The following is an 18,702-nucleotide window of genomic DNA, read 5'->3' on the forward strand; positions in this document are numbered from 1 at the left end:
GTGGGTGCTGTTGGCCTATTCTCTAGAGGGGTAAACTGAGGCTCAAGGGAGTTGAGAGCGCACGGTAAGAGCGGTGAGCAAACCCACGATGCCAGGTTGCAGAGCCCGGGGCCTTTCTCTTGCGGCACTACCTGAGAGCCATCGCTGGGCCCACGCTGCCTGTCACCCGTGGGCCCTCCCGTTTGCTGTGGGAAAGCTCCCCTTCTGGGAACCGATTGCTGAGCCAGCTCAGGACTGAGTGTGACTATGTGACACTGCAAGAACCAGTGTCAGCTCACTAGGGGACAGCAAAAGGCAGGCACAGCTGTCGCGGGATGGGGCTGGTCTAGAGACAGAGCTATTCTGGGGCTCAAAGCTGTCACAAGCCTGATGTCATGATGCCCTGTGCCTTCCCCCGAGCTGGGGAGGCCAATGGTGGTGTCTAGGGCTTTGTCTCAGCTAGCCAGGAGTGAGGCTAATGGCAATGATTATGGATGTGCCCAGCCACCCCACCTCCTGGTCATCATCTCATCTCCCTTCTACCAGTCCTCACGCTAGAGATTAGAAGACTGTGGCTCAGAGAGGCTGAGCAACTTGCCCAAAGACACACAGCTAGCTAGCGATGGGAACCGAAACTGGACCTATAGAGGCCCTTCTCTGAGCTTGCATCTGTGAGTTTAGGCTTACGAGGCCCAGCCTCTCGGGCCTCCTATGATTCCGAAACTCAACAGGCCCTGGGTCAAGACCTGGGAATCCCCAATCATCTGCAACAATACCCCCTTCTCTGCCTCTCTCTCTCTCTCTCTCTCTCTCTCTCTCTCTCTCTCTGTGTGTGAAGGTGCCTTGGTTCACATGCAGAGGTCAAAGGATGACTTTCGTGAAGACATTTTTCTTCTATCTTTATGTGGGTTCCAGGAATCAAACTCAGGGTTTTGGGGTTGAACTGCAAGTGAACTGCCCAGCCGCCTCACAGGCCCCACTTCCTTTCATCTCTAGGCTCTTGTCCCTGAGCAGACTTGGGGACTGGGAGTGGGGGCGACATTGCTCCGGCTGCCATTTGCTAGCGAGGCAGGGTAGGCGGAGCCACTCCCTCTGAGCACCTCGTAAGCACCAGGCTGTGTGCCAAAAACCCATGGATGGAGCCCCAGACTTCCCGTGGAGCGATGTGGAGCCCCTGCCTGCACTCAGAGGGTCCCAGGATACACGGCCACAGGCAGTACCTGTAATTCAACCCCAGGACTCCTAGACACTGTGACAGTTTGTCAACTTATATAACTTCTGGGGAAGAGAGTGTCAGGGAGGGTTTGTCTAGACAAAGTTGGTCTGTGGGGAGACTGTCTCAATTATATAGTTGATGAGGGAATACCCAGCCTCAAAGTGGGTGTGGCACCATTCCCTGGGGTCAGGTTCTGAACTGCATCAAAAGGAAAAAGCAAATTAAACGTGAGTATGCCTGTGTCCTGCTCTTGATGGTGGCTGGGACTGACTGTGTCCAGTTCCTGCTATGGACCTCTCCAGAACCATAGATGGTAACCAGGATTGTGAGGCCGCTCAACCTCTCTAGAAGGATAGACCGCAATCCAGAACTGTGAGCTTGTTTGACCTCTCCAGAACCACAGACTGCAACCCGGGATGGGACCGGGAGCTAAATCGAACCTTCTCCCCAGGTTGTTTTAGTCAGGCATTTCATGGCAGCCACGGAAGTGAGGCTAACACAGACGCCTGCCCTCGTGCCCGCCACTAACCCTGGGCCTCCGAGGCTCTGATCCACTTCATCTTCTCCTTGCCAGCCTTGCTCTGGCCTTCCCGGCAAGGCAGAAGACAGTGACGCCACCACTCTTACTCTCACACTGGCTCTCCACTGAGGTCCCTGACCAACAAGGAAAAAGCAGCAGAGTCAGGGCCTTGCATTGCTGATGCACCCAGGCCTGTGCAGCCAGCTGGGCAGGAAGGCACTCAGAGAAGCAGGAGGCTGAGCTGAGCTGGCCAGGGCAGGCCCAGGACAAAGCCCTTGCAGAAGGCAGCAGCTGGTGTCCCCTAGAGAAAGGCGCTCTGGGAGAGAGACCAAAGGAGAGAGGGAGCATTCACACTCACACGTGCTTAGGACAGCGTTCTCAACCTCCTAATGCTGCAACCCTTCCATACAGTCCCCAACCAGAGAGTTATTGTCACTGTTACTTTATAGCTGTAATTTCGCCGCTGTTATGACTCGTGACATAAATACTTGTGTTTTCCGATGGTCTTAGGTGACCCCTGTGAAAGGTTCAGTCAAACCCCCAGGGGGGTCGTGACCCACAGGTTGAGGAACACCTACTTAGGGCAAAGCCAGGTCACATTCATGGAATACGTAGCCCCCTCGTCCCCTTCCGCCTCTCGCCTCTGCCATTATTGTCTGTGAGCTCCTCAAGGGTGGGTAGGGTAGGTGAGGGCAGGGGAGGGGGAGGGGAGAGGTGGGGACTGGCAGGGCCCTCCCCCGTGTGAATACTAAGCAGGATGGCTTACTTCTTCTCTTCATCTGTTTCATGGCCTTGTACAGAACGGCAGATCTTGTTAAACAGTCCAGAGCCTGACGAGTTCTCCTAAGCCTTCCTGCCCATGATGCTCTTCTTGGCACACGTCCCATTCCCGTTTTTTGCAGGGGACAGCACAGAGGTGCTTGTCTCTGCCCTACAAGGGACAGGTCCAGACTGCTACCCAGGCTGCACGACCACTGCTTTAGGCCTGGATGTTCTGAGGTGAGCAGGCCCTTCCCAGCAGGCTTCCCTTCTGACTGGCGTCCCTAGGCTCTGTGTCCAGGCTTTCCCCACCGTCCAGCTCCATTGCTTCTGCTTCCCTGATAAACCGTGGGCCAGCCTACCCTGCACCTTCTGAGGCCACAACTGTACCCTGATCTTTGAGGTGGCTCTCAAGAAGTCATCTCTGAAAGCCCAGTGAGTCTAGAGCAAGCAGTAAACAGCCCGAGGAGTGTGGAAGCCCATGGAAAAGATCTGCTATGATCTTATCTGGTTCCCATTGCATGGCGGGAAGACAGAAGCCAGGGAAAGCAGAAACAGGTCCGCTGAAGCTCCAGCCTGTCTCTAAAGGTCCAGAGAGCCACCCTGCCCCCACCCCCCTTTTTTTTCCAAGACAGGGTTTCTCTGTAGCCCTGACCATTCCGGAACTTGCTCTGTGCATCAGGCTGGCTTTGAACAGAAATCCGCCTGCCTCTGCCTCCTGAGTGCTGGGATCAAAGGCGTGCACCACCACTGCCCTGCTCCATCTTTGGCTCCGCCTCACTTCAGCCTTGAACATCTAGACAGCTGCCTTGCTCAAGCTAGACCATGCTCTGACCCTCAGATGGCACGTGGCCTCAATGCTGCGTGTTCTCCTCTCTCCTGCCACTGTGGTTACTCCGTGTGTCCTCCTCCCCTTTGCTCCGGCTGGTCTTGCATCCCGTCTCTGCCCACTCACCTTGACCCTGGTCGGTCCCACCCATGCTGAGGGCGCCGTTCAGGTCACCTCCTCCAGGAAGGCCTTCTGACTGTGCTGTTTAGGTGCCCTGGGCTCCCTGCTACTCCCCTAACGCTGATGAGTCCAGTGCCTCTCTGCCCTGTTCCGCATCTGGGCTGGGAGCTGCCTGGCTAGCCAGACTAAGAGCTTAGAGGCACAAGGGCCCCAACCTCTTGGCGGGCCATGTGGAGTCCACACTGAGAAGGGGGCCATAGATAGCAGATTCTGAGTGGAAGGGGTGACGACGTCCGTGTCCACAGAGCCACGTGGTGGCTTTTTATGGGGCAGTCTGATAATTCTTTCAGCACGGAGGGATGGGATTCACATGTGTCCATTCATGTTTTACACCCTTCCCCTGAGAAGTCAGCTTGACCAGCCGTGGTGAAGATTTTTCTCTCATCCTGGGATATTCCATGAGCTACGTCTGCAAACGCTTCAAGCAGATAGCCAATCTCTTCATCGTTGAAGACACCACCTTGTCCAGTAGAGGGAAATCTTACTGAAAAGAAGAGTGACAAGGAGGAGGCAGCTGGGTGGCCTGGGTCACATTGACCCAGGAAAGCGGGCAAAAGGGGAGGAGGGATGTGGGAGCCCCATCCAATCTGATGGCTGTGCAGGCCAGCCGGATCACAGCAAGCCAGGCTTCCTGCCGGTGACCTACATTTCCCTAGCACATCCATGTGCAGACAGCGAGAGTGTGTGAGGCTCAGGGCCTGTCAGGGAGGAACAGTGTCCCAGCTGTTGTGAAGGAGTGGAAGGGTCTTCCTGCTGACTGCAGTCCCGGCAGGCTAACTCTGTGTCCAGAATGGCCAGGCCAAGGTACCGCGGCTGCTGAAAAGGCCGAGATGCGCTGTCTCCAGAGGACCCCGGTTCTGACCCACGGAGGGGTCTCAAGCTGCTCTTTTTTATTGGTGGGATACTGGACATGGTGTGGAAGATGTAGCCCATTAGTGCTGGCAGAAGGAAGTAGGGGAGGGAGGGAGGGAGGGAGGGAGGGAGGGAGGGAGGGAGGGAGGGAGGAGGCAGGGGCAGTCTTCAGAGGGAAAAGGTTTTGGGTCTGGCCTTGAAGTCCAGGTAGCTCAGGGCCACACAGGTCTGCCCTGTGGGCTTTTGGCACCCAGGGATGAGGCAGAAGTGCTCCTTCCCTCCCGGTGAGACCTGTCCTTGAGGGAGGGGCTGCGTGAGCCCCATGACAGGAGCTGGTCTGTGCCCTGCTGAGAGACCCACCCCACCCATCACGATGCTTCCTTCTGCCAGCTCTGTGGAGGATAGTGGGTAGCTGGGACCTTTCTTTCAGACTGCCCTCTGACAGGGCAGAAGACTCAGGCACCTTTGGTCTTGTTGAGGACCTACTATGTGAAGCAACAGTAGCGCTGCGGGGCATGCCCATTCCTGGTGGAGGCCAGTCCTGCTTGGCTCTGTACCCTCTGCCTGGGGACCCCCTGAGAGTCCCCACTGAAGTCTCCCCCACCCCTTCCTGCTGCCTCCCCTGTGCAGTCTCCCTGCTCTGGTCTCTGCTCTCCCACAGGGTCCTGGACACCACTTATGTCCCACAAATGGTACTGATCAATGCCGACCTGGACCTGGCTTACAGACTCCTGCCATCTGGGTCCCTTGGGTTGAGGGTCCCCGCAGCCCCAGGGAACTTGCATCTGCCACTCCCCAGGTGTGAGGCCCTGGGAATGTAAAGCGGCTGTCCTGAGTCTCCTTTTGCTTCCTGTGAGATGGGATGGTGGCCCCAGTCAGCCCTTGTGTGGCAGGTGGGTGACTAGGGGGATGTGTTGGCTCTGGGGAGCACCCCAGAGCTATACAGCATAGAGGGAGCACAGGCCACCAGGGCTGTCCTTGTTGCTACTTGCGGTTGTTGGTGTCATGATATCCCCAATTTTTTCTCCAGGCTCCTCCCTCTTCAAACCACCCAGGTATCCAACTTGGACAATGAGTTCCCTGAGTCCTTTCTTACGCCCCTCCCTCCACCCCTCCCCTTCCTGTGCCTCGGCCAGCCTCCACTGGGTCCCCTTCTCCCCAAGGTCCAGCCTTAGACTAGAGGATCTTTCTACTGTATGGTCCCACATCCCTCAGCCCGCCTCCCTCACTGCTCAGGGACCTGTCACACTCCATGGCCTTTTCCTGCTGCACACACCTTGGAGCCTCAACTCAAAGGCTGAACTATTGAGTGAAAAGTGAATGACTTGATGCAATGGAAATTATTCTGTAAGCTATAAAGGGCCCCATTTGGACCTCTTTTGATAACCCAGCATGGAGAGATACTGAGTAGCATCTGGGGCCTCCATAGACAGGACTTAGCCTCATCTGACAGAAATGAGACCTCCTTGATAGCCAGAAGGGGCCTGGTCCCACAGCAGGAAAGGCTGGAGGAAGCTCTGGTGGGGAGTCTTCAGCCTGGAGTAGGAGCCTTCCGCCTTCAACTGGTATTCACCGTAACTGTTGAGGGAAGGTGGTGCTGTCCTGTGAATTATACTCTGCTTTTGTAGAGTCCATCATAGACAAAGATGTCCCTAGACAGACCAAGTTAAGTGTCTCTGTCACTGGGTATGGTGGTGCCTATCAGAATCCCCACACTCTGGAGGCCGCAGAGCTCGGAAATAGGGGTCATGAATTCCAGGGTAGGTGGAGAGAGGGGGAGAGAGAGAGACGACAGTTGCATGCTACTGTGTCTCCATCACCGCCGTGGGGTAGAAGGCGCTACGGAAGGGAAGTTTACACAGGAAAGGACGGGGCAGCACACTGTAGCCGGGGACAGTCTAAGTCTCTCCCTGTGTTTCTACCCTTGATGGCGTCTCCTCATCCTTTAGTTGACCCTGGGCTTATTAAGATCAAGCTAGGGCTGAGGGCCAAGCTAACTGACTGGTGAACAAAAGAGCTTGTATTTGGAGAAGGGACCACTAACCAGGGCCAAGGGGTCCTGTGGGGCTGAGGAACAGCTGTGAGGAGTAGAAGTAAGATAAGGGACTGGGGGGGGGGGCAGGAGCCATGCTCTGCACAGCCTCAGTCTTCCAACCACAGCTCTACCCAGCGTAGGCAGGCTGAACTCCTGTCCCAAGGTGAGAGGCCACAGGGATAGACGGGAGTTCAGACCCAGGTAGGCACATCTCAGCCCACACAGGTAACATCAGCCCTCACTAGACTCAGGCCCTGGACTTGGGGAAACCCAGGATCCAACGTGGCTGAGGAGTCACGCAGAGCTGTGAGCTGGAGAGGATCCTTTCATTAGCCCAGCTTCCGTTCGAGTGCTGTTGGCTTTCATGTGAAATAGGGGTTCTGATCTGCGCATGCTGGCCTGTGCCTATGACCCCGGCACTTGATAGGTGGAGACGAGAGGGCCAAGAGTCCAAGCTACTCCTTGTTTATGTAGTCTGACGACAGCTTGGGCTGCATAAGACTCTTTGCTGGTTTGAATAAGAATGGTCCCCATAGGCTTGCCGGGCTGGGATTAAACGCATGCCCAGCTGCTCCCTCTTTCTCTGCCTCCAGTTTCCGAGCATGTCTCCTCCCCATCCCCTACCCCTCCTTTAATCCCAGCACTCAGGAGGCAGAGGCAGGTGGATCTCTGTGAGTTTGAGGCCAGCCTGGTCTACAAAGTGAGTTCCAGGACAGCCTCCAAAGCTACAGAGAAACCCTGTCTCGAAAAAAACCAAAAAAAAAAAAAAAAAAAGAATGGTCCCCATAGGCTCATGTATTTGGATACTTAGTCACTAGGGAGTGGAACTGTTTGAAGGGATTAGAAGGATTAAAAGGTGTGGCCTTGATGGAGGAAGTATGTCGCTGGGTGTGGGTTTCAAAAGCTCATGGCAGGCCCAGTCTCTCTGTCTCCTTCTCCTCTGTCTGTGCCTGCAGATCAGGATGTAGCTCTCAGCTACTGCTCCAGCACCACACTCCCCACCACGATGGCCATGGACTAAGCCTCTGAAACTGAGCGAGCCCATAGTCATATGCTTCCTTTTACGAGTTGCCTCGGTCAGAACAGCGACTAAGACAGTTTCAAGAGCAAAATGACAACGTCCCTCCACCCCCTCCCCACAAAATGAGATGAAACAAGAGCTCTTTCTGTAGCTTGTTGGTTTAAAGAGCTGGTTTTAAAACCTGGAAATGGAAATCTCAGTACTGGGAGGTCAGGAGGGCTGCTGAGTTCCAGGCCAAAAAAACCCATAAAAAGAGCCTTACCCCTCTGTTCTTGTAGAGATGGGAAGGCAAAGCCTAGAGAGACCGGGTGTGGCTTCAGTCCTCAGGGAGAATGGTGACCGCCAGTCCACCTCCTGACCCTTCCTGCCGAGCCAGGCCACCCTTTGCCGGAAGCACAGACGTGCACAGAGAACCTCAAAGTAGATTTTGTTAACAAACACTGGGTGACAGACAAGAGGGGACTGCTGGCGTCTGAATGAGGGGTAGGGGATGGGGAGGAGACATGCTCGGAAACTGGAGGCAGAGAAAGAGGGAGCAGCTGGGCGTGCCTTGTTGAGAGCCATGTCCTCAGCCTGAGCCATCCACGTGCCTCACGAGCTCCTAACTACGGCAAAGGCAACGCTGGATTTAGAATTAGAATCTTGGTTCCTCACCGCGTCCACTTTGAACAGAACCACACCCTCTGAGACATCCTCTTTCTTCCCCCCAGGAAAAGGTAGTAACCCCACTTCTGAACGCTTCCACGAGACTCTTACATTTTTCCTAAGAGACGGGTCTCTCTGTGAAGCCCTGACTGGCCTACAGCACAGTGCAGACCAGGCTGGCCTTGAACTCAGAGATCTGTCTTTCTCTGCCTGTGCCACCAAGCCTTGCTGAGGGTTATCATCTAGCTCCCGGCTGAATAGCTTACTCAGGGTGTGCCTCCAGCCTCAGGGATCCCACTGCACACGCGGACACAGACGGCAGCCACCTCCTCCACAGGATGGAGGTGTTAAAATAGCTAAACTTGGCCCGAGTCCATGATTATCATTAGTTCTATACCCAAATAACAGCAGTGCCTGGGCTTGCTGAAAAGCAAGGTAACAAATGAACGGGAGGGAAAGCAGGGCTCTCCTCGGAAATGCCCCATGGGCCAAACTCCATCCAGTGCTCCCACTGAGGCTCCCTGTGGCTCTGCCGATTTTAGCATTTTTCTTTTGGCGCATGGAGGTAGGGTCCATTTCTCCCTTAGATGACTCGGGGTGATAAAGATGGAACTTCAGGTGCTTTGAATCCGATCTTCTCTCCAGAAAGTGTAACCAACCTGGAAGTTAGAATTGCCCTGAAGCTGATGATGAGGTTATCTCCTGGCATTAAAACTAAATTAGATCAAGGTACCTCTGCTATTACTAAATAATTCCCCACGGTTACAGAAGGCAGCCAAGAGTCCTGACGGAGGCTGAACTTCAGGTGACTTACTCCAAAAAACTGCAAAACTTGCAGGCTCATCTAATCTTCTCTAGTGTTGCAGGCAGGTAATTATGCTAATGGACCTAAAAAAAATCACCTTCCTGGTCTGGGATTGGGATGTCTCGAAACAGAAATGTAAACAGTGGTAATACTTCCAGAAGCAGAGGTTGGGCGTCATGTCTGCTTCCAAAGAGACCCTCTGACAAGAGGGGAGAAACCCCACCCTGCCAAGCAGCTGGAATCACAGCGGCTACCTTCTCATCTCTTCAGATCTTCAAACACATTGTTGGGTCTCGGCCCTCTGAGAAGCAAGAAAGCAGCAAAGGCTCAGGACCTTTCAGCTAATTCAAGCTCACAGATGCTGTGCTCTAGGCTTCAGGCAGAGCTCTGGCCACAGGCTGGGAGGCTTTCAGCACTCAAGAGTGCTTCCGGTGCTCTTCAGACAGTCAGACACAGGGAGGAGGCAGTGTTGTCCTAGTCAGGGCACTATTGCTGTGATGAAACTCCAGGGGAGGAGAGGGGTTATGTGGCTCGCACTTCCACAGCACTGTTCATCACCGCAGGAAGTCAGGACAGGAACTCACACAGGGCAGGAGCTGGTGCAGAGGCCATGGAGGGGTGCTGCTTACTGGCTTGCTCCCTATGGCCTGTCCAGCCTGTTTTCTTATGGGACCCAGGACCAGCAGCCCAGGGATGGCACCACCACCATGGGCTGCGCCCTCCCCCATCAATCACTAATTAAAAAAAACAGATAGATCTTATGGAGGCATTTTCTCATTGAGGTTCCCTCTTCTCAGATGACTCCAGCTTGTGTTAAGTTGACATAAAACTGGCCAGTGTAAGTACCAAGCACATTTTATATTATTTACTTATTAGTTAATTTTTTTTCCCTTTGAGACAGAGTTTCTTTGGAACTCGCGCCGTAGACCAGGCTGGCCTTGAACTCACAGAGATTCACCCGCCTCTGCCTCCTGAGTGCTGGGATTAAAGGTGTGTGCCACCAGGTAGTTTATTTTCGAGGCAGGGCCTTGGGTACCTCAGGCTGGCCTCCAGCTGGTCAGATCTGCTTTGCCTGCCTCCACTTCCCGAGGGCTGGGCTTACAGACATGCGCTATGACAATAGCTGCTGGGGTGGACGCAGGAGCTTCACATGTGCTGGGCAAGCACTCTGCCAAGTGAGCTACAGGGATAAGGTGAGCAGCTGAGAATGTCTTTAGCATATCAAAAACATGACAGCTGGCATACATACACTAAAAGGTAGCCACAGTAGTCCATATAAACATTACTGGTGAAATGAAACCCATTTCACCTGGCCGTCCTACCCACAGCCTCCAGTCTGACTTCTACAGCACACAGTCCAGCCGACTCCCACACGCAGAAGCCCCACGTTCTTTGCTCCCGCTGTGCACGTATTGACCATGCGCTGTAAGGATTCTTCTGTTATTGTCGTTTTGTTTCTTGTGACAGGGTTTCTCTGTGCAGCCCTGGCTGTCCCGGAACTCACTCTGTAGACCAGGCTGGCCTTGAACTCACAGAAATCCACCTGCCTCTGCCTCCCGAGTGCTGGGACTAATAGCGGGCACCACCACCACCCAATAATTGTTTTCTTATGTTGTTGTCCTACTACCTGCCCTTCCCCTAAGCAGCCAACCTTACTTTCTTCCAGGAGTAAAAGAAAAGTTATAGCCACAGCCCCCTCTGCCTCCTGGCCTTGGGTTATCTCTTTCCGACATTGCCTCCAGACTCCTGCTTCCAGATCAGGTTAAGCCGCACTCTTCCTGAGACCCTGCCTGCTCTCCTCTGCCATCGTCTTTTCTTCCTTTTTTATTTTATTTATTTCTATTTAATGTACATAAGTGTTTTGTCTGAATGTATGTCTGTGTACCAAGTGCATGCTTAGTACCCTAGGAGGCCAGAAGAGCGAATCAGATTCCCTGGACATGGATTACAGATGGTTGTGAGCCACCATACGGGTGCTAGGAACTGAACCCAGGTCCTCTGGAAGAGAGTCAGTGCTCTTAACCACTGAGCCATCTCTCCAGCCTCACTTTATTTCTTGAGACAGGGTCAATCACTGAACCCAGAGCTCACCAATTGGCAATACTGACTGGCTGAACCCTCCTGGGCTGTCTGTCCTCATTTCCTGTTCCCTTCCCTAGGACAGTCTCTTGTCTTTCCCTTTAAAGCTGCTTTCCTCCTCTGGATTACAGATCTCCCCTGCCCAGGATCATTCCAGCCAATGTCCTCCCCACAAGTCCAAACTTCTGGGCATGGCTTTTGGGACCCTAGGAACCCAACCTTCCCTTATGTCCCTGCCCAGTGGTGCTAACTGTTGTCCCTGAGCACATGCTTTTTCACGGACTGGCCCCTCATTGCCTGGCTGTATCTTTTTCTTGTTTTAAGAGGCCCCCTCCTAGGGCTGGAGAGATGGCTCAGAGGTTAAGAGCACTGGTTGTTCTTCCAGAGGACCTGAGTTCAATTCCCGGCCAACCACATGGTGGCTCACAACCATCTGTAGTGAGATCTGGTGCCCTCTTCTGGCCTATAGGCATACATGCAGACTGAACACTGTATACACAATAAACAAATAAATACATCTTAAAAAAGAAAAAAGCTCAGAGAGTGTACACAAATTTGCACAAGGTCACACAGCACAAAAATGAGCCAATATCCAAAGCTGTGCTTGTGTTATTTTAAATCTAAGTCTTTGTAACCACTGTGCCACACCACCCTCTTCTGCAGGGAGCGAGACCCTTCCTTAATAGTGAACATGAGATTCAAAGGCTGGGAGAGACGGCTTGGCATGGCGAGTTTGCCAAAGCACGGAGCTGTGGATGCCAGGTCTAGATAAAGTGGCCGTGGTGGTGCATGCTGTAATCCCAGAGCTTGGGAGGTGGAGACAGGACAGTCAGGAGATCAAGGTCATCCAGAGTTTAAAATGGACAACCAAAACCCCAGAGACTGAAGCGTCCTCAGATGTATGCCCAGACTCTGACAGGCTCGCAGGACTCCCAGAGCAAGGATGACAGGCACTGCGGGAAGGAGGGGAGGGGAGAGGGGGTCTGGGAATTACACACTGGCATGAGCCACTGGGCATGGAGGAGGGATTGAGGTGAGCCCCCCTGGAGAGCTGCAGCCTGCGGGAGTCTAGCCAGGCTTCAGGGCTTTGGTTCTGCCTCTGCAGCTTCTTCCCTGTTGTCCATTGATCCCCTGAGTCAATGGTATGGTGCCCCTCTGGGCGGGCTCTGAGCTGAGAGCTGGGGACAAAGGTGAATAGTCAGGTGCTAGGGAAAGAGGCAGGTCACAGTGGCAGGCCACAATGTCAGCAGAGCCCCTGGGGAGCCTCCCGTGGTCTGGGGAAAGAGGCAGGTCACAGTGGCAGGCCACAATGTCAGCAGAGTCCCTGGGGAGCCTCCCGTGGTCCATAGGTGATAAGTCCCTCCTATTACGTACTGGGCATAAGCTAGTGACTATTAAGATGGAGCTACGTGCCTAGTGGTAGCGTCCAAGGAGGTGACCTCTTATTACATATATATATATATATATATATAATTTATTATGTATACAGTGTTCTGTCTGCCAGAAGAGGGCACCAGATTGCACTGAGCCTCCCTGTGGTTGCTAGGAACTGAACTCAGGACCTCTGGAAGAGCAGCCAGTGCTCTTAACCTTTGAGCCATCTCTCCAGCCCACTCTCTGAGCTTCTATTTCCTCCTATGTAAAAAAAAAGAAACGTATAGTACAATATAGGACTTCTTCAGAGCTACTTGTGAGAGTTAGATGTGAGAACACACATGTCCCTGCTAAGGGATGCAAACTTGCTTGCCTGCCTCCACAGAGAGAAACAGAGGGCTATCCGGTAACTAACAGTGTCCTAGAAGAGCCTATCTGTGGAGATAGGCAAGTGTGCTGATTCATCCTTCAGCAAACACTTGCTGAGCACATGCTATGTGCTAGGGCCCTTGCTGAGGACGAGAGGTGACGCGATGATCAACACCAGGGGTGACCCTGTACTCAGGGACCCCCGACACCAGCTACAGCCACCAACTGCCATCAGCACCATGAGGGAAAACCTCTAGGTCAGGTGTCTAGTGAAAGGGAGGGGAGGCTGCTCTCGGGACATGACATTAAGTGGCCCTGGGGAAGATGCTAACCAGGCCAGGAGGGGGAGGACAGAAGAGAGTGTTTTGGAAGAGAGAGGTTGGTGCACAAAGGCTGGGTCTGAAGAATGAGGGTTGTTTACTCAAGAACTCTGAAATTAGCTGGGGTGACTGACAGGAAGGAGAGCGAGGGAAAGAGGCCCAGAGCGAGGCTGGGAGACTTCTGACCTTCCAGACCAGTCCCGGGGGTGTGCTTTTGTTCGGAACCAGTGAACTCCCTGGTAGTTTTTTTACCAGTCACACAAACACGACACAAAGCCCCTGCAAGCTTTTCAGCAGAGGTGGGAGGGGCGTGACTGGATCTGTGTTTTGCCAGTCTCTAAGAGGCACCAATGGGCAGGAAAGGCACAGAAGGAGACAGGCACAGAGGCAGGGACGTAGCCTGGTGCTCAGAGAGAAGCCTGGGCAGAGGACCAGTGTCTGCTAGCCTGGGGATGTAGTTTAACATACACGGAAGCTTGGCTTCAATCCTCAGCATATCCCACGAAGTCATGCACACACATGAAGCAAGCAGGGTAAGGCACACTTGTAATTCCAGCCCAGGAAGGAAGGTAGGAGGGTCATAAACTCAGCTTACCCTTAGTTACACAGTAAGTTTGAGACTACATTGGGCTACATGGGACCCTGTCCCAAAAAGAAGATGGCAGACTATACGTTGGGGGCGGGATTCCTGCTTTACACACATTTGCACGAAATGAAGGACCATCCATGACTAATGTTTATGTCACTTGGGTTGATGGGATTTAAATCAAAGACACTGGTTTATTAGCTTAGAAAATCTCTCATCAGAACCCTTGAAGTGCACAGGGCTGTTCTTTCCCAGGGACCAACCAGCCCTCTCAGCTTTATGCTTTTGTTTGCATGTAGAACACGTAACCTGGGCTGACTCATCATCTAGAGTCTGGACCATAAGCAAGTCCCAATCCTGTATTCTGCCTTGATGGAGGCTGCTACAAGAGGACATATGTAGATTTTGCATATCCAAGTGCAGATGATGCATTCGGTAAATGATTTCAGACGCGTCCCCCGGGGAAGGTGCCGCAGGCTCTGTCGCCCCTACAGATGGAAGCTGGCAAGGAAAAGACGGGTCCAGATTGAAACCCTGGGATATATGTGAGAACAGACTGGAGGAGAACAGGGTGGCTTCGGGGAGACAAGGAGGGTCTGCAAGGCTGGCATGCTGTGCGGCTCAGCACCTAGGGGCATGCTGGCACGAGAAACCCAGCAAGGATGCTAGTGCACGCTCTTGACGCTCAGCTCCCGGGCCAGCCTCCAGGCGGGTGCTTCTGTTCAGGGCTGGTTCATGCCCTCGTTACTGTCTTACCAACTTTCTCCTTCCACAGTGGCCCACCTGGGTGCCTCCATCCTCCTCTGCAAACGGCTTCCTCTTAGGTAATAGTCACACAATTGTTTGACCTAAGAACAGGGCCGTGCATTTGGTCCTGTGATCTCATAGACTTATAATTAACCTAATCTTTGCCACGTCCTGGTTGTGCAGACCGCGATAGTGAGGCTCCAAGGAATGAAATGGCATGTTAGGTCACACAGCTAGCAAGTGTCCAGCCTAGATGGGAATACAGCTCTCCCTGACGTCTAAGTTCACGTTATTCTCTAGAACATTCCTAAAGACCAAGCAGTCCATTAGGCAGGTGGTGGATCGTCTTCTTTCTGAGAGTTTGGCAAGGCCCCTTTTGATTTCTGAGTATTTGGAGTCACTCGGCTCTTATATTCATAATCCTTCCTGTGCAGAGGGTGGGCTTGCAGTGGAGGCCCAGAAAGATGTGATATCAGTAAGAATTCATCTATAATCTTTGTACTAAGGAGGCTGAGGCAGAGGGATTGCAACTTTGAAACCAGAATGACCTAAGTAGCAAGACTTGTCCAAAAAAATAAAAAGTCTGCTTCAGGAGACAAATCTCATACTAGGTGACACTGTCCATCTTGTAACAATACAGACAGTGAGGGACAGGAAGAGACGTCTCAAGAATAGGTGTGCCCCCTCTGCACTCACCTAGGGTCTCCCACAGCAGGATTGTAGCATACAGAACTGAATCACAGACAGGAGAGCTGTCTGGAGAACGCACGGCCTGTGCAAACCCATGCGAGCGTAAGGGAGCTGAGGGCCCTGGGGGACGGAGCTTTTAGGATGGGCCAGTGGGGGGGGGCAGCAGGCTGCATCTAGGCTGAGCAGGACTTTAGAGGTGAGCTAGCAAGCTATTAGCGTTCTCTAGGTTTTCTGAGTGCTTCACCACAAGTCAGGCTATGCTCATGCATCAGCACCTAGACATGATGACATCATTAAAAGAGAGAAGGAAGTGTCCTTTGGAGCAGAACTCCCGGCAAGCTTCCTTTGTGTCTTAAGAGAAGAATTTGAGGGTTCAGTGCTTGTCTAACATTCGAAAGGCCTTAGGTTCAATTTCCCCAAACATCACTCACTCACACACATACACACACACACACACACACACACACACACTCTCTCTCTCTTACACACTTACTACTCCAGTCTAAAAGAAAAACCTTACCCAATGGGGGAGCCTCTTCTACCTACTGCCCATGGGGTAAACACTTGGTTGAAAGGTGCGTTTATCATGGTTCTGCGTGCGTTCTGCTTTTCCATCTGTGCACAGCCATGTGATGTATGGGTATTTAGTTCTCCGTGTTTAAAGAATCCAAATGAATGATATCATGCAACTTGTTCCTCTGAACTTGCTCTGTTTTCCTTCCTTGGAGATTCACAGACTCCTTCCAGCTAGTCCTCTTCCCCACAGTGGAGAGTTGCTCAGACCACTCCACAGCGTGTCTATGTGTTCTGCATATGGACATAGATAGCCTTGCTGACCACAGTGTGTCTGTGTGCTCTGCATACGGTCATAGATGGCCTTGCTGACCACAGTGTGTCTGTGTTATTCTGCATATGGACATAGACGGCCTTGCTGACCACAGTGTGTCTGTGTGTGCTCTGCATATGGACATAGATGGCCTTGCTGACCACAGTGTGTCTGTGTTATTCTGCATACGGTCATGGACGGCCTTGCTGATCACAGTGTGTCTGTGTGTGTTCTGCATATGGACATAGATAGCCTTGCTGATCACAGTGTGTCTGTGTGTGCTTCTGCATATGGACATAGACGGCCTTGCTGACCACAGTGTGTCTGTGTTATTCTGCATACGGTCATGGATGGCCTTGCTGATCACAGTGTGTCTGTGTGTGTTCTGCATACGGTCATGGACAGCCTTGCTGACCACAGTGTGTCTGTGTGTGCTCTTCTGCATATGGTCATGGACGGCCTTGCTGATCACAGTGTGTCTGTGTGCTTCTGCATATGGACATAGATAGCCTTGCTGTGATCACAGTGTGTCTGTGTGCTTCTGCATATGGACATGGATGGCCTTGCTGACTACAGTGTGTCTGTGTTATTCTGCATACGGCCATAGACGGCCTTGCTGCAGAGAACAAGGCATTCACTAGCTGTGTCTCCAAAGGGATGCCTTTATAGCTGGGTGTTTTTCAGTGTTCCCATGATGTTTCCAAAGTGGCTGGACCTGTTTCCCCTTCTCATGAGCATTCTCCATACTCCCTATGCCACTGTCCACGTTGGGGGCCAGTCTGACAGGAATGACGTGACACTTTACTGGGGTTTGATTTTGTGTTTCCCTGGGTATAGTAAGGCTCTCTTCGCATTTGTTTATTGGACGGTCTCTTCTTTTTTCTTCTGCCAATCGTGTGGTCATACATGGTCTGAGTTCTCTTTGTAGCTGAGGGCGTCCTTGAACTTCTTCTGATGCTCAGCCTCCACCTCCCATTTAGCCAGGATTACCGGTTTTTACCACCGTACCTGGATTATGTGGCACTGGGGGTCTAACCAAGGCTTCCTGAATGCCAGGACAGCACTCACCAGTGTCTTCTGAAAACTGATTTGTGGGAGGCCTTTTTATATTTCGCATTTGACTTTCATTGGTCTTCTTTTGGCAAGCACAGGTCTTACATTTTAATTAAATGAATCCGTCTTTCTCTTGATGTCCTGTGGGTCTTAGGAAACCCTGCTCTCTGACGGATTTGTCTGCTTGTTTGGACTCACAGTCTCACTCAGGCTCAGGACCTGGAACTACATAACCAGGCTGGCCTTAAGCTCATGACAGTCCTCCTGCTTCAGCCTGTGGGCCACTGTGCCCAGTTTATTTTTATATCTAGTTTTCTAGTATACCTGAAATTTACGGGTCCTGTGGGGCTGGGATTCCATTTCTCTTTCTTTTTTCTAATGTGGACTTCCAATTGCTCCACACCATTTATAGACAAGACGAGTCTCTGTCTCTGCTGACCTCGGGCACTACTTCTGCCAAATATCAACTTTCCATACATGTGTGAGTCTATTTTTGCAGCCTCTATTCTAACCCTGCAGCCTATTTACTTACCCTAACAACACGCACACTTCTTTAGGCTCCTCCCGCGGCTTTTTTTTCTTTTTCTTTTTCTTTCTTTCTTTCTTTCTTTCTTTCTTTCTTTCTTTCTTTCTTTCTTTCTTTCTTTTTTTGCATCTTCATGAAAGGAACATGTATGGAATGGTCTTGCTTACAAAAGGTTCCTTTGCAAGAAGAGGAGATAGCTGTGTGAGCGGGGTGGCTTGCCAAGGCCACACCTTTGAAAAGTGTCCTCGGGCTTAGCCATCCTGCAGCATTCAAAGCCGCGCTGTCCATCCAGGGCGGCATCAGACATTCACTTCTTTCAGCAAGAAACTTCAGAGACATGGCTGCCTGACTTGTTGGGGCTCAGACTCCCCAATGAAGGGGCTCTTCCCAACAAGAAGTCAGGACTCTCTGTAAGGTAGACATGCTATATCCTGTCATCTGAGGCTTGTGAGCGTGAAGAAAGCCGGCCCAGGTTCCAGGTCCATTTCAAGAGCCCTGTTGGGGAGTGCACTTGGGCCCAAGGCACAGCTTCAGAGGCTTCCCCCTGGAATTACAGGCGTCCTCCCGCCCTCCCGCCTCGAGAGGCAGGAATGCGCAGGATCAGCTTTCAGCAGAGCCACGGCTGCCTTTCCGGGGAGCTCCCCGGACAGGCCCGTCCCCAACGGCCGAATTAACTGGTTCTGTCTGTCCGACTAGGAGAGCAGCTCCAGCTAAAAATAGCGCCCTGCCCAGGACGGCCTGCTCCCGCCCGGGTCTGCGCCACCGCCGTAGGAGTCCGAGCCGGGACCGCACGAGGAGCCCCGGGGAAGCCCCGGCACCCCAGGGTCCTCCCCCCAGGCCCGGCCGGTGTGCAGCGCTGGCGCCACAGGTGCCACGCAGGGTGGAGGGCCCGACCCCGGCCGGGATGGGCGCTGGGCGCTCGGCCTCCCGAGCGCTCGCCTGGGCCTCCCTGCCGCTGCTGGGGCCTCCCGCGGGCGCGCTCTGCGGGGACACGCTCTGCAGCCGAGGTAAGGCCGGGCGGCGCGCGCCACCGCGGGCTCCCGCCTCCTCCCCTCCAGGCCACTCGCGGTCCCCCCGGGGCCAGGCGGGGCGGACCCAAGCACCCTCCGGTTTCGGGAACAGGAGCCAGGCAAACTCCGTCAACTCACCTGTCATCAGATCGGAAAAGCGATTCGCCCCCTTCTGGTCTCAGTGTTTCTGTCGCGAAAAATGGGGCGATGGCATCTATGTAGGCGAAGGAGGTTGTGGGACATCCAGCCCCGCTGGGTTGGGGGTGCTTCGGAGTTTGTGT

The 18,702-nt window shown here is 53.0% G+C and overlaps 1 protein-coding gene across 1 annotated transcript in view; it reads left to right on the forward strand.

The window, feature by feature from the left end:
• The window catches only part of LOC101834130 (DAB2 interacting protein), a 172,840-nt gene that overhangs the window by 4,529 nt on the left and 149,609 nt on the right, over window positions 1-18,702 (forward strand). The gene's annotated exons all lie outside the window — the stretch shown is intronic.

Source organism: Mesocricetus auratus, unplaced genomic scaffold (genome assembly GCF_017639785.1).
Source record: "Mesocricetus auratus isolate SY011 unplaced genomic scaffold, BCM_Maur_2.0 Super-Scaffold_100047, whole genome shotgun sequence".
Lineage (NCBI taxonomy): Eukaryota > Metazoa > Chordata > Mammalia > Rodentia > Cricetidae > Mesocricetus > Mesocricetus auratus.